Source organism: Paramormyrops kingsleyae, chromosome 11, assembly GCF_048594095.1.
Source record: "Paramormyrops kingsleyae isolate MSU_618 chromosome 11, PKINGS_0.4, whole genome shotgun sequence".
NCBI classification, from domain to species: Eukaryota; Metazoa; Chordata; class Actinopteri; order Osteoglossiformes; family Mormyridae; genus Paramormyrops; species Paramormyrops kingsleyae.
This window is the reverse complement of record NC_132807.1, coordinates 17,792,294-17,806,777: the sequence shown is the minus strand read 5'-3', so window position 1 is coordinate 17,806,777 and position 14,484 is coordinate 17,792,294. Positions and strand designations below refer to the sequence as shown.

The window sequence follows — 14,484 nt, the reverse complement described above, 5'->3', positions numbered from 1 at the left end:
ATAGGACTTAGAGGTTTACCCACCATCTGAAAATTGTTGCAGGACACTTCCGCATGCACGGAAGTAAAGGCGGGGCTTGCCGCAGGGTCGGCAATGAAAATGACCTCAAGTTGTGGATTGATTTACAGGATAACAGTAAAAACCAGCTTGCCTATCACTTTGCACTTTGGCAAACACTTGGGCCTCTTTTCCCAGGCTGACTAAAATGATTTTCCCCGTGTTCTTATTTTCATTTTTTCCACTCTAACTAAATCTGTTAAGCGAAACATCCTCATTATACTGTCCCATCATAAAAAAGGGAATATTTCTTTCACGAAACCACCTTTCTCAACCAACATTTCACACGCTGGCAGGAATGGACAGCTGGGAGATGAAATTCCTCCATTTTCCTCTTAAGCTAATTAAGTTCAACTTTAATCATTTCTCTATGGCGACCTTCTATAGTATGGAACACCCCCATACAGTGGGCGATCTTAATAGGATTGTGGGGTGTTTGTGATGCCTCATGTTTACCATATATCGGAAAAAAAAAGAACTTAATCTAGCATGCATGCGATAATTTGACCAAGAACGCAAAAAAAACCTATATGAGTGTTCATTACAACATCAAAAGAGAGCTGTGTATCCATTAGAAAGTGCAAAAAACTGATATTCCGGATCCAATGAAGACTATTACGGGTACCGTGACAACAAGCTGTTTGAAAATGCATACACCAGACTGAATATGGGTAGAGAACCTTCTAGACCTGTGTAGTGAACTTGCAGTTGCACCTTTGTTGGAGAGTCCTGCTGGACACAGACACTTGTTGGTTAGCCACTGCTAGGCCAGTTAGCTTCTCATCCCCTCCTTCACTGCACATTATACATTTTTCAAGGAAATGCGTGCAAATGAATTATGTAAATTTTGATTAGGAACTTTGTGGGTTTACATTTCATTTAGCGCCGTCGTGTCCTGAGGCGTTTATACAAACGGCACGAAATGGAGTCAGAAACATCACTCTCAGTGACGGGAGGGCCCAGCGGAGGTCCCTCGCAGCCGGCCGGTGAATGGTGGGCGATTTATCTCTGAGAGGGCCCTGATAGCCCTCTGCCACTCACCCCGCAGGCTTGTGAGCAGGGATCGCTGAGTATTCTGCAAATGCAGCTTTATCTGTGCCCCTCGTTCATTACGTTACACTTTCGAGTTTGGACCACCAAACTCGTTGCTTGGTCACTAATCAGGATTTCACTTCACACATTTGATGCAACAAAGTGCTCAAGCTTTGATGTGATACTTCATAAATAACGTTTATTTCTGCTAAGCGTGAGGATTTCACAGATGAGGACCTTCCAAGATAGCAGGAAGACCCACTTTGGCCGAAGCGAGACAGACTCTGGGGTCATGCGGGATGGTGACCCTGTTGTCTCCATGGAAACTCCAGCTGAATGCCTTTCTGTGAGCCCTGGGGCTGTGCCATCTCACTGCGTCCAGGCTTCTCCCTTCCAGATGTTTCCTGAAGACCTCCTCCAAGCCACAGTGCCAGTCTGAGACTGACTCAAAAAAAACATGATGTCATCATCTGTCCATCCATCCACCCATATTCTATCCAGTGATCCTGGGCGGGGGGGGGGGGGGGGCTGGAGCCAGGGTACAAGGGTACAAGGCAGGCAGACACCCTAGACAGGGTGGTGGTGATGTCATAATGTAAGCATCACTTATCATGTAATAATATTACAACCTTTGCTCAATTCATGGGGGCTAAGGTTCTCTTGTAGGTCAGAGGGTTTGGGTTATATATGTATAGCTCCCTGCACTGTTGCACAGACACTGTTAAATTTGGTTATTTCATATACTTAGAAATGCTTACATAGTCATTTGGTGGACACCAGGACATCCTCCCATGTGTGTCCGTATCAGTATGTGCTGGCTGTCATGCCAGGTCCTCGGTTCCACTCCTGGGAGCGATAAGTAGTTATTGAAATTGGATGTGATCGATACCTGCATTTGCTTCACAGATCTGAGCTGGGCACTGTGACAAATATGGGTAAGCTTTGAATTAAACTTTTTAAATAGCTTTTTTGGGGGTTTTTTCCCTTGTTTAAATTTTAATTTCTCCAAAACACATAAAAATAATTCACCTAAATCGTTTTACTGAATATATAAATTGTCATCTGCCATTATGCTTTAATAACATTTGTACACCAGATATTTCATTTACATACAGTATGCATGTATATAAGTATATAACAGATACAGCCTGTTAAAGGAGTAGCTAATTACTCTCGTATAGGTGATCCCATATATCAGTCAGTAGGTCAGCACTCTAGCTCTCTGTTTTCAGCACTTCCAGTAAGGCACACGACCTGAGATGGGCCCGGTCCACCAGCGCCTCCTGTTTGCGGTGGTGAACAATGCAGCGAGTCAGTGCAGACAGCCGGCACTCACAGGGCATTACCTCATCCCACACGGGGGCAATAATGGTGCTTATGTAATGGGGGGGAGCTCGCAGGATGAGAGCGTCAGCCGCAGGTGTGGTTTTGGGAGGCAGAACGCTGTTTCTCGGAGGTGTAGCGGGGGGGGGCTGGACCTCCTCTCCCCCCCTGCCTGTAACACCCCAATAAGCTGCCAACAGCCTTAAATGAGGCGTTTACAACTGTCCAGAATGTTCCCCTCAGTCACTGAGTTTTAGGGTTTTGTTCTGAAAAATATCAGGTACTGCATTTCAATAAGATGCCTATTGTGTGTGAGCGTGTGTGTGTGTGTGTTTGTTTTTCAGTAATAATGTTTTTCTCATTAGGTCACACACTTCCACCAGATGTTCCATGAAAAAAATATGACAAATTCTTGAGCGTGTATTAAAGTCATGCAGGCACTAGTCTGTGAAAATCACATAACTGGGAGAGGAGATCAGTGGTCCTAATGCTCTCATTCTGCTGAAGTGACTGGCTTGCTTGCAGCCTTCAGCCCTGAAGAACTCGTTACCCTTCCAGGAGATGTTCCCTTCAGGCTCCGTCCCCCTCCTGACTTCCATATATGCAGTTATAACAAAGCTGTCATAACATCAGAACTAATCAATTCAACCAGCTGGATTTGAGGGTTACTCCTACATTTCGTGTAAATCAGCTCACCTGCCTCTGTTCTTTTGGTTGCTTTTCACCGCTCCAGCAAATCCCCATTCAGAGGACTTGGGGATACGGCGTCAGCCTTTTCTAGTAACAAATATCTGCTCTCAGAATGAGTGTTAACAACCAACTGGTCACCAAGCAGGAGTCGAGCCCCTCGGCCAATCGCAAGGCGGGTCCCGCCCCCCTGGCAGCAGAACAGACACGTGCACCATGAAGCCAGAACGCGGCCCCGCTCCTGGTCTGTCACGCTAGCCCGCGGTGCGAGTCTGGCCATGGTTGCCGCACCTTGCCAGGGAAGATTTATACCCGGTGCTTGACCTACTTGAGTTTGCATCTATATTAGTGGAGGGGATGGCTTGATTGTGGGAGAGGGAAAGGTCACCGAAAGCCCAGGTACTCCACTGATGCATCAAGATGATGGAGCTGCCTAATTTAAGGAGCAACAGTTGTTCCCCGTGCTGCCACAGATGGTGCTCTGCATTTCCAGGCACTTTGTAAATGGAGCCGGGAGCAGAAAATATACCGGCGCAGAAGCGATAAATATTAGTCAATGGGTTAACTCTTTTTACCGCTCGAATTTACATTTCGCATTTGCATTTAGTTGACTGTCTTTTGAGTGTCGCCGTGGCGATAACCGTGGCAACGGTGTAATATGTGCAAATAATAAACAGTGGCGTGGCGTAATTAATGCTGAAGTGTGAATTTGTGGCTTTAAGACGGAGTTAATTAAACAACAACAGTTAAAGGAGCAAACAAAACAGAACAAAAGAAAACAGCTGGAAATAACCCGTGTGCAGGATAAAGTCATCTTCTTCTGCAGGAAGAAAGAGGAATCAGTTATTCATGGTATCTGACGCTAGCTCTTCATCACATAGAGAGTATAATTATGCTGCGTCTCTGAAGGAATGAGTCTTGGGAGGAAAAATGAAGGAGCCTTTGCTTATAATGAATTCCTTTGAGAATAAACAATGCTCAGAATGAAGACTAATCACAAATTAAATGTTTTTTCCTTACTTCCTCCTTCCTGCTATAACATAAAATGGTCAAAATAAAATCCCTTGTATCGAGTTATAAGTGACAAAAAAAATGACATGGAAAACAGCAAAAACACAATTAACGTGAAACTGCATGTGAGGCTGGTGACCATGGCACGGTGAATCCGCTACCTCGCCGCCACAGCGTGCTGTGACTAAACTGTACTTATTCACCAGAGGAGCTTCAGCTGAACTGTGCAAATTAGCTATGTTTGTTCATGGGCCTCAGGATTCGGAGAAGCGGCTGCCTGTCCCAATTTAGCTGTGTAAACTCTAAAAAGTGTTATTTCTGACCAGTCTCCACCCTCTCGTGTGGTATGGGTGTCATACGGCGTGGCTGTTGGAGGCAAATGCACCTGAAAGCTGTCCCTGTGTGTCCTGCTGCACTGCTTCTCGTAGTGTAGCTGCTAGTCACTGTGGAGACGCACTGTGGCTCCTGGATCAGCCTCATGTTTCAGGCCGCAAAGTGGGAATCCCCGTCTGATGCGTCTCTGATACTGCATCGTGGATGATGGGGGCAGGGAGACACGGCGTGTTCTCTGTCCCTGGCTACTGTGAGCTCCTTGTTATGTATGATCAGCGCCCAGTCTCACAGTGCAGCTCACTGGCTTGAGTGCAGAGGTCCTGAGTGGGAGTTTGGAGCAGACCACAGGCAAGCTTATTAGGGATGTATTACATTAGAATTGGAGCTGTGAACAAGCAACCAACGGCCCAGACGTGGGCCAGACGAGGGTGAGACATGGGCCAGACGCAGCCCAGACATGAGCCAGACGCAGTCCAGACTCAGAGCATTATAACCCCTTAGGGGCGGTGGATAGACTTCTATTATCATTAACTTATAAACTGAAATTTTGCATTTACTTCAATAACAAATGTAAAAAAACAAAGCACAGTAGTATTAGCTGTGCCTGTCACTTTGTCCTCAACAGAATTCAATATCTTTCAACATTTTAATATCACTATTTTGAAGGAGTCCAAAGACTTTACCAGACTGATACCAATAAAGTTACAAACCCCTGCTATATTATTATATTTTATATATATTAATGTTATCTGGTAAAAATAAACCAAATCTTTCACCCAGTACAAAACCAAAGCCAAATTACATTTAAGGATTATATCAACATTAACAGAATAACAAGGGCAAAAAAAACACTGTTAGACTATAGATGGAGCGATGGAGTCAGATTATCTTCACGTCTGCGAGAATTTACAGACAAGAGATCATGAATAAGCACAGCGGACACACATGCATATATACAATATTTCTTGATGGCTCTTTAGAAGGATAAGGCCTAGTGAGCTTGTCTCTCACTGTTTAATCCTATTACCATGATTATTTTATAATAAAATACCCTACAAAGAGCCGTAAATCTATTTTTAATGCCTCAACCACCTGCTACTTATAAGTGAATGAATATTTTTACGGTTTCGATACTCAGGACATCAGGAAAGCCTTGTCTTTGGCAGGTTGAGGGAGTTTCAGTCCCAGTCTGAAAATAAGCGTTGTGAAAGTAGAACAGACAGGGCCTTTTGTGTGCATATATATATTTCATATATATATATACATATTTCAGATAGGTTTGTATAATATGCTGCTCTGTTGCCTTTTCAAAGAACGCATTTGCTATCCAAATGCTGTAAAGTTCAGCAGCGTGCGTTTCATCCGTGTGATGCTGGTCCTCAGGAGGACCAGCGCTTTATTTGGTGCTAATCAGAGACCCAGGCGGCCCGGCAGCTGGGGATCAGATTCAGGATGCGGGTCTGCAGCAGCGCCTTTGATTAAGGAGGAGCAGAGCAGTGGGGTGAGGACCGGGGTGGCTGACCGGCGTCCGGACGGTGGCTTTCTCGGCCAGTGCATCATGGGACACCGGCAAGGAGCTGGCGTCTGTTTGCTAGCCATGCTTTATCATGCCGTCTCACCACTCCACACGGAGCTGGTGTTCGCAGTGGTTTTGGCCACCGCCAAGCTACAGAGGTGTGTTTAACCGGGTCAAGCATGCAGATTTTAGACGAGGGACAAACGGCGTCAGAAGAACAGGCGGCGGTGCTGGGATCCTGAGAGCACCCCCCCCCCACCCCGCCCCAAACTCGGGTCACAATCTGAGGCTGGCGCTGAATAATTGATCAATGGAAATGGGGGGGGGGGGGGGGCGGAAGGGTTGGAGTTTGCCTCTTTCCTCTATAATGTCCCTGGCATGGAATCTGAGGCAGCCGACAGCCATATGCGAAGCTCCATCTCACAGAAAAAGCTCCAAGTCCAGTTCAATTATTCAGCATCCCTCCATAACGATGAATTATTGAGACTAAAGTATGTTCCCGTATACAGGCACGCCACACTGCTCTGCGGAGACTGGCGTCTGTAACGAGGCGCGGGCGTGTTGTCCTGGGCTGCCCCTGTAACGCCTCCCTGCCACGTTCCACCGCGATGCCCCCCATCGTGGTGCCCGCGTAGCCCAGGTCCATCGTGCACAGCTTCTGCATAGATTACAGTGCTTCTCACTGGAAGTTCTCACTGGAAGCGGAGCAAAGCGAAGCCTGGGAACAGCGTGAGCTTCTCCTCTGGCTGGCAGCAGGCGGCCTAGGCGAAGCCAGAGGCTAGTATGCAGTATTCATGGTCCCCCACCACTCACGAGCAGCGGGGGATGCCATGTCGTAATATTCAGCAAAGGCCGCCATCATCCTCCCGGTCACATGTTCTGGGTGAAAACGGACGGAGACACGCATTAGTAAACAGTGCTCTCTGTTGCGGACTGTACGCCTTTGGACACAGCTAGCCGTCTCTGCGCAATGAAGTGGATTTACTAGGGTATTTTAATGCAGGGATGTTGACGGGGGCCTTAACCAAGCCATGTCCTCAACCCCCTCCCAGCATCTGACGGGGGTCTCGCACCCACTAGCCTGCAAAGAGCAGCATCGGGGAACTTTCTGGAGCCACATGAGAGAGGAAGCAGATGACACGATAAATTATCGATAACTCGGTAGCGATTCAAAGCCCACTTCTGGGCTTCAAATGGGCCAGATTGCCCAGCGACGGTCTCGCTCCGCATCCTAGCGGCTGCTAGCTCTCTGTTTCCACCCCAAGGTGTTTGAATAGACTGTCCAAATATTTTTTCTGGGTAGTCACAGCAAGATACACCCTACTTCCATTACTAAAGTAATGTTTCGTCGCAGGGTTAGAAAGACTCCAGAATGTATTAAATCTCACCCCAGGACCTCCAGCCCTAATGAGCATACATGTGGCTGGCAAAGCAGGAGATATTTCATACCTTCCCATTACTCTTCCGGGGCCTTGGCCTCTGCATCGGCGATCGCAGCGTTATCTGCGCGTTATTCGCCTGGATAAGCATCTACACGTCTGTGAATTGCGGCATTATAAAATATCGTCAGATGTGTGAGGAGAAAGGAACACGCAAACATCTCAAAGGGCAGTCAGCTTACCCCTTAACTATGATCATATTCTCCAGAAAATGTTCAATCCATATTTACAATATATACTCATGTGAATTAAGCAATGCTAGTTCTTCCTAAATTATTTTTTAACCATTCTGCAACTCCTTCAAGGCTTATTACAATTCTAAAAATAGTCAACAGATAAGAACACTAATGTAGGAATACTCACGAACTGTAACCCAGACTCATCATTCTGACAAGTGCAATCAAATAATTTCGTTCTTCTTTTTTTTTTTGGATGAAAAAATATACCAGTTTGATTAGGTACTTACTAACTATCTAAATGAATATTTAAGAGGCAGTTTTATGTCAGAATGTGTGGCCTTTCAGATTTGTAGCAAATCAAAAGGGTTAAATTATTAACATTTATATTCTGTGTTAGAAATATTAGGGAAATAATAGGGAAATATTGTGGCGCCTTTAAATGCCAGACTTGGTCTTACAGTGGCATTTACATCTGTTTGTATTTATTTGTCACATAAAACTATGAGTTTCCTTCGAATTATGAAGTGACGCCCAAGTTTGGAATGAAAAATGAAAACTCTGGAAGCAAAGCAGATGCACTCTGTCTGCGTCTGACCATATAACACCCTCCCCGTCAGCGACATTGTCAGCTAGATAGAACAGAAAACTATATATCCGTTTATTAAACTGAACTGCCACCATTTTGTACGGGAACAAACCCATGGGGATTTTGTGGGAGCTCCAAACCACAGAGCGCAGGGTTAAGCTAAAGCCAAGGGCAGGACATTTTCAGGAAAAAGTCTCAAAATGATATGCATATTTAATAGTGGGGAAGACTGAAGCGTAAGGCTGCCTTTCACAGTGTGAGGGCTGTAATTGAAAAAGCGCTGGGTGGTGTACTGGCCCAGCAGAGGTGTAAACTGGATGGAGACGTGCCCAGCACGGCATGGGCCCTCGGTACGGCAGGGCGCGGTGGTGGGCGCGGTGGCGGGCGCGGCCACGCTGTAGAGTTTACACGCCTCGCCACGTCTCAGGACCCAGGGACAATAGCACACGGCATCCACAGCCTGCTGCTGTGTGTTTGCGGCCCCTCCCCGCTGTCTGCAGGATTAGCCCAGGCGAGTGACGGGCCTGCAGGCCGCATTAGCCTCCCCCTCCCTGGGGGGCGGCTCCACTGGGGGCCGGGAAGAGGCTCATTAAGCAGCCACCGCGGCCCATTTCCCAGCCGCAGCCGGCTGCCAGACGCTGCTTTGTGTCTCGCCGAGCTTCCCAGACCGAGGCTGCTCCGGGTGTCCGGAGCCGGATAGAGGAGGAGACGATCCACAGAGACGACGAGTGCGACCCAAAGCGGCCCAGCTTATAAAACCAGCACGAGCATCAGCGTCAGGATCAGCATTAGCGTCAGGATCAGCATCAGCGTCAGGATCAGCATCAGCGTCAGGATCAGCATTAGCGCCAGTATCAGTGTTGGCATCGCTCTGCACGGACCACAAAATATCGGCGTTACCGTTGTTCCGCAAGAATCCGGAATATCAGTATGACTAACGCTATGCACAGCAGGGATCCCAAAATATTAGCTTTAGCCTCACTCCGCAAGAACTCAGCCTTACCACAGCTCGGCATGGACCCCAAAATATAAAATTTTACCATCGCTCTGCACAGACCCTGAAATATCAGCATTAGTACTGTTATACATAGACCCCAAATAACAGCATTACTGTTTCTGTGCACAGACCCTGAAATATCAGCATTACTGTCACCCTGCATGGACCCAGAAATATCAGTGTCACAGTCGCCCTGCACAGACGCTCCACAGGGACCCCAAAATATCAGCATTAGCGTCATTCTGCACTGACCCCAAAATATCAACTTTACCGTCACTCTGCACAGACCCCAAAATATCAGCATTAGCGTCATTCTGCACTGACCCCAAAATATCAACTTTACCGTCACTCTGCACAGACCCCAAAATATCTGTGTTACCGTCACTCTGCACAGACCCCAAAATATCAGTGTTACCGTCACTCTGCACAGACCCCAAAATATCTGTGTTACCGTCACTCTGCACAGACCCCAAAATATCTGTGTTACCGTCACTCTGCACAGACCCCAAAATATCTGTGTTACCGTCACTCTGCACAGACCCCAAAATATCAGTGTTACCGTCACTCTGCACAGACCCCAAAATATCAGTGTTACCGTCACTCTGCACAGACCCCAAAATATCTGTGTTACCGTCACTCTGCACGGACCCCAAAATATCAGTGTTACCGTCACTCTGTACGGACCCCAAAATATCTGTGTTACCGTCACTCTGCACAGACCCCAAAATATCTGTGTTACCGTCACTCTGCACGGACCCCAAAATATCTGTGTTACCGTCACTCTGCACAGACCCCAAAATATCTGTGTTACCGTCACTCTGCACAGACCCCAAAATATCAGTGTTACCGTCACTCTGCACAGACCCCAAAATATCTGTGTTACCATCGCTCTGCACAGACCCTAAAATATCAGTGTTACCGTTGTTCAGCACAGACCCTGAAATATCAGCTTTACTGTCGCTCAGCACAGACCCTGAAATATCAGTGTTACCATCGCTCTGCACAGACCCTGAAATATCAGTGTTACCGTCGCTCAGCATAGACCCTGAAATATCAGCTTTACCGTCACTCTGCACAGACCCCAAAATATCTGTGTTACCGTCACTCTGCACAGACCCCAAAATATCAGTGTTACCGTCACTCTGCACAGACCCCAAAATATCTGTGTTACCGTCACTCTGCACAGACCCCAAAATATCAGTGTTACCGTCACTCTGCACAGACCCCAAAATATCTGTGTTACCGTCACTCTGCACAGACCCCAAAATATCAGTGTTACCGTCACTATGCACAGACCCCAAAATATCTGTGTTACCATCACTCTGCACAGACCCCAAAATATCAGTGTTACCGTCACTCTGCACAGACCCCAAAATATCTGTGTTACCATCACTCTGCACGGACCCCAAAATATCTGTGTTACCGTCACTCTGCACAGACCCCAAAATATCAGTGTTACCGTCACTCTGCACAGACCCCAAAATATCTGTGTTACCGTCACTCTGCACAGACCCCAAAATATCTGTGTTACCGTCACTCTGCACAGACCCCAAAATATCAGTGTTACCGTCACTCTGCACAGACCCCAAAATATCAGTGTTACCGTCACTCTGCACAGACCCCAAAATATCTCTGTTACCGTCACTCTGCACAGACCCCAAAATATCAGTGTTACCGTCACTCTGCACGGACCCCAAAATATCAGTGTTACCGTCACTCTGCACGGACCCCAAAATATCTGTGTTACCGTCACTCTGCACAGACCCCAAAATATCTGTGTTACCGTCACTCTGCACAGACCCCAAAATATCTGTGTTACCGTCACTCTGCACAGACCCCAAAATATCAGTGTTACCGTCACTCTGCACAGACCCCAAAATATCTGTGTTACCATCGCTCTGCACAGACCCTAAAATATCAGTGTTACCGTTGTTCAGCACAGACCCTGAAATATCAGCTTTACTGTCGCTCAGCACAGACCCTGAAATATCAGTGTTACCATCGCTCTGCACAGACCCTGAAATATCAGTGTTACCGTCGCTCAGCATAGACCCTGAAATATCAGCTTTACCGTCACTCTGCACAGACCCCAAAATATCTGTGTTACCGTCACTCTGCACAGACCCCAAAATATCAGTGTTACCGTCACTCTGCACAGACCCCAAAATATCTGTGTTACCGTCACTCTGCACAGACCCCAAAATATCAGTGTTACTGTCACTCTGCACAGACCATAAAATATCATTGTTACCATTGCTCTGCATGAAATATCAGCGTTACCGTCGCTCTGCACAGACCCTCAAATATCAGGGTTACCGTCGCTCTGCACAGACCCTCAAACATCAGCGTTACCATCGCTCTGCAAAGACCCTGAAATATCAGCGTTACCGTCGCTCTGCACAGACCCTCAAATATCAGGGTTACCGTCGCTCTGCACAGACCCTCAAACATCAGCGTTACCATCGCTCTGCAAAGACCCTGAAATATCAGTATTATCGTTGGTATCCACAGACCCCAAAATATCAGTATTACTGTCACCCTGCACAGTCCCTAAAATATCAGTGTTACCCTCGCTCTGCAAGAACCTGAAATATCAGCATTACTGTCACCCTGCATGGACCCAGAAATATCAGTGTGATAATCTGAAATATCAGCATTAGCGTCATTCTGCACTGACCCTAAAATATCAACGTTACCGTCACTCTGCATGGACCCTGAAATACCAGCGTTAGTGTTGCTCTGCACAGACAGTGAAATATCAGTGTTACTGTCGCTCTTCATGGATCCCGAAATATCAGCATTACCGTCGCTCTGCACAGACCCTGAAATATCAGTGTTACCATCGATCAACACAGACCCTGAAATATCAGTGTTACCATCGCTCTGCACAGACCCTAAAATATCAGTGTTACCGTTGTTCAGCACAGACCCTGAAATATCAGTGTTACTGTCGCTCTTCATGGATCCCGAAATATCAGCATTACCGTCGCTCTGCACAGACCCTGAAATATCAGTGTTACCATCGATCAACACAGACCCTGAAATATCAGTGTTACCGTTGTTCAGCACGGACCCTGAAATATCAGTGTTACCATCGCTCTGCACAGACCCTAAAATATCAGTGTTACCGTTGTTCAGCACAGACCCTGAAATATCAGCATTACTGTCACCCTGCATGGACCCAGAAATATCAGTGTCACAGTCGCCCTGCATAAAGGCTCCACAGGGACCCCAAAATATTAATATTACCATCGCTCTGCATGGACCCCAATATCACTCAGTACAGACCCTGAAATATCAGCGTTACTGTCACTCAGCACAGACCCTGAAATATCAGCATTATCGTCACTCTACACAGACCCTGAAATACCAGCATTAGTGTTGCTCTGCACAGACAGTGAAATATCAGTGTTACTGTCGCTCTTCATGGATCCCGAAATATCAGCATTACCGTCACTCTGCACAGACCCTGAAATATCAGTGTTACCATCAATCAACACAGACCCTGAAATATCAGTGTTACCATCAATCAACACAGACCCTGAAATATCAGTGTTACCATCGCTCTGCACAGACCCTAAAATATCAGTGTTACCGTTGTTCAGCACAGACCCTGAAATATCAGCTTTACTGTCGCTCAGCACAGACCCTGAAATATCAGTGTTACCATCGCTCTGCACAGACCCTGAAATATCAGTGTTACCGTCGCTCAGCATAGACCCTGAAATATCAGCTTTACCGTCACTCTACACAGACCCCAACATATCAGCATTACTGTTGTTCTGCACAGACCTTGAAGTATTCGCTATTTACATTTCAACTTCCTCAGTTATTTTTTATGGAAGAATTCATATTTTGCTTCATATTTTATGGGCCGATAAAGGAATGTGAGGTTGATGAGGAAATTTTTTAAATATATAATTTCCATGCATGGCACATAATTCATTTTTTATTCATTTTATTTGAAATAGTACATGTAAGGCCTTTTTGGTGATGCACAGGTGTTCAGGACAGGCTCGTTAAGGCTGTCATTCTGCTACAGTAAATGAGGGAGCGTCCCGCTGCACAGCACGCTAATCAGATTTCCTCATTACACCTGACACGATTTACCGCGTGAGAAATGAAATCCAGTAACGGTGTGGATCTCACACGCTCACTGGCTCCATTTGCAGATGGTGTCCTGCCTGGATATGGGGACCTCACTTGTCAACAATGCAACCATGGAAACCACACACTCAAGTGGAAAACTCACTTTCGGCCTGGGTGCGGCCCCAGGTTCAAACCTGTGTATTACAGAGGTGAGGCAGGAATGATGGTTCCTCTGTACTGTAGATAAGCTTCTTGATCATCCTGCCTAAAAAATACCTTGCTGCTTTAGTTTAAATATCCTACATCAGGTTGGGACCTTTTCCTACTTTACTTCAGAGACTTCGAATCGAGATGAGCTTCGGCGGAATCAGAGAGCTGAGCCGTGCAGCGAATTATACTGACGTCTGGTTGGTAATCTACAGCAGACTCCACTCACTGTGGGCCATCTTCGCCCTCTAGCACAATTTCAGCATTTATTATTACATACAAAGAAACTACACTGAGCAATATACGTGTTGCTTTTAATGAAAACCTGTGGCTGACTGATTAAGCAAAGGAATGTGGGCCATTCTATTACTCAGATACAGGATGTTCAAACAAGGTCAAAGCCATATTAGATAAATTAATTTATTCACTCATTAGGCTCCACATACAGTATCCTTTCTTCAAGGTTGATCCACTAAAAACATGTCTTTCTATAACTATTTTATCTCTATATCTTGTAGATCAAGAGAACTTTTTTTTTAGCAACTACTGTGGTCTGTTATTGATAAATCATCTTCCATGTGTATTTCTTAAAGAATTCTTTGCCATTTTATGGTCATGAAACATAACATTACAGAATTCAATAATCCTCCCAAGTGCACTCACTCATTCACCCAGGAAATTCTCATTCAAACACTCATTCATTTATTCACTCACTCACCATCATCCTTTCACTCACTCAGTCAATCACCTACCCACTCACTCACCTATTCACTCACTCACTCACTCACTCACTCACTCACCTATTCACTCACTCACTCACTCACTCACTCACTCACTCACCTATTCACTCACTCACTCACTCACTCACTCACTCACCTATTCACTCACTCACTCACCTATTCACTCACTCACTCACTCACTCACCTATTCACTCACCCAGTCACCCCATCACCCCTACACATCCCTACTCACTGCCCAAGCTGTGATCCCCTCTGCTGCGACCAGCTGGCTCTTCAGCCTCCAGGCAG

The 14,484-nt window shown here is 46.2% G+C and overlaps 1 long non-coding RNA gene across 1 annotated transcript; it reads right to left on the bottom strand.

The window, feature by feature from the left end:
- Positions 1-1,389: 1,389 nt before the first annotated feature.
- Positions 1,390-14,474, bottom strand: LOC111846801 (uncharacterized). Its single transcript, XR_002838957.2, has 3 exons — positions 14,429-14,474; positions 1,848-1,935; positions 1,390-1,530 (listed from the first exon to the last, which is right to left on the bottom strand). It is a non-coding gene; the product is annotated as an uncharacterized lncRNA (long non-coding RNA).
- Positions 14,475-14,484: the final 10 nt, after the last annotated feature.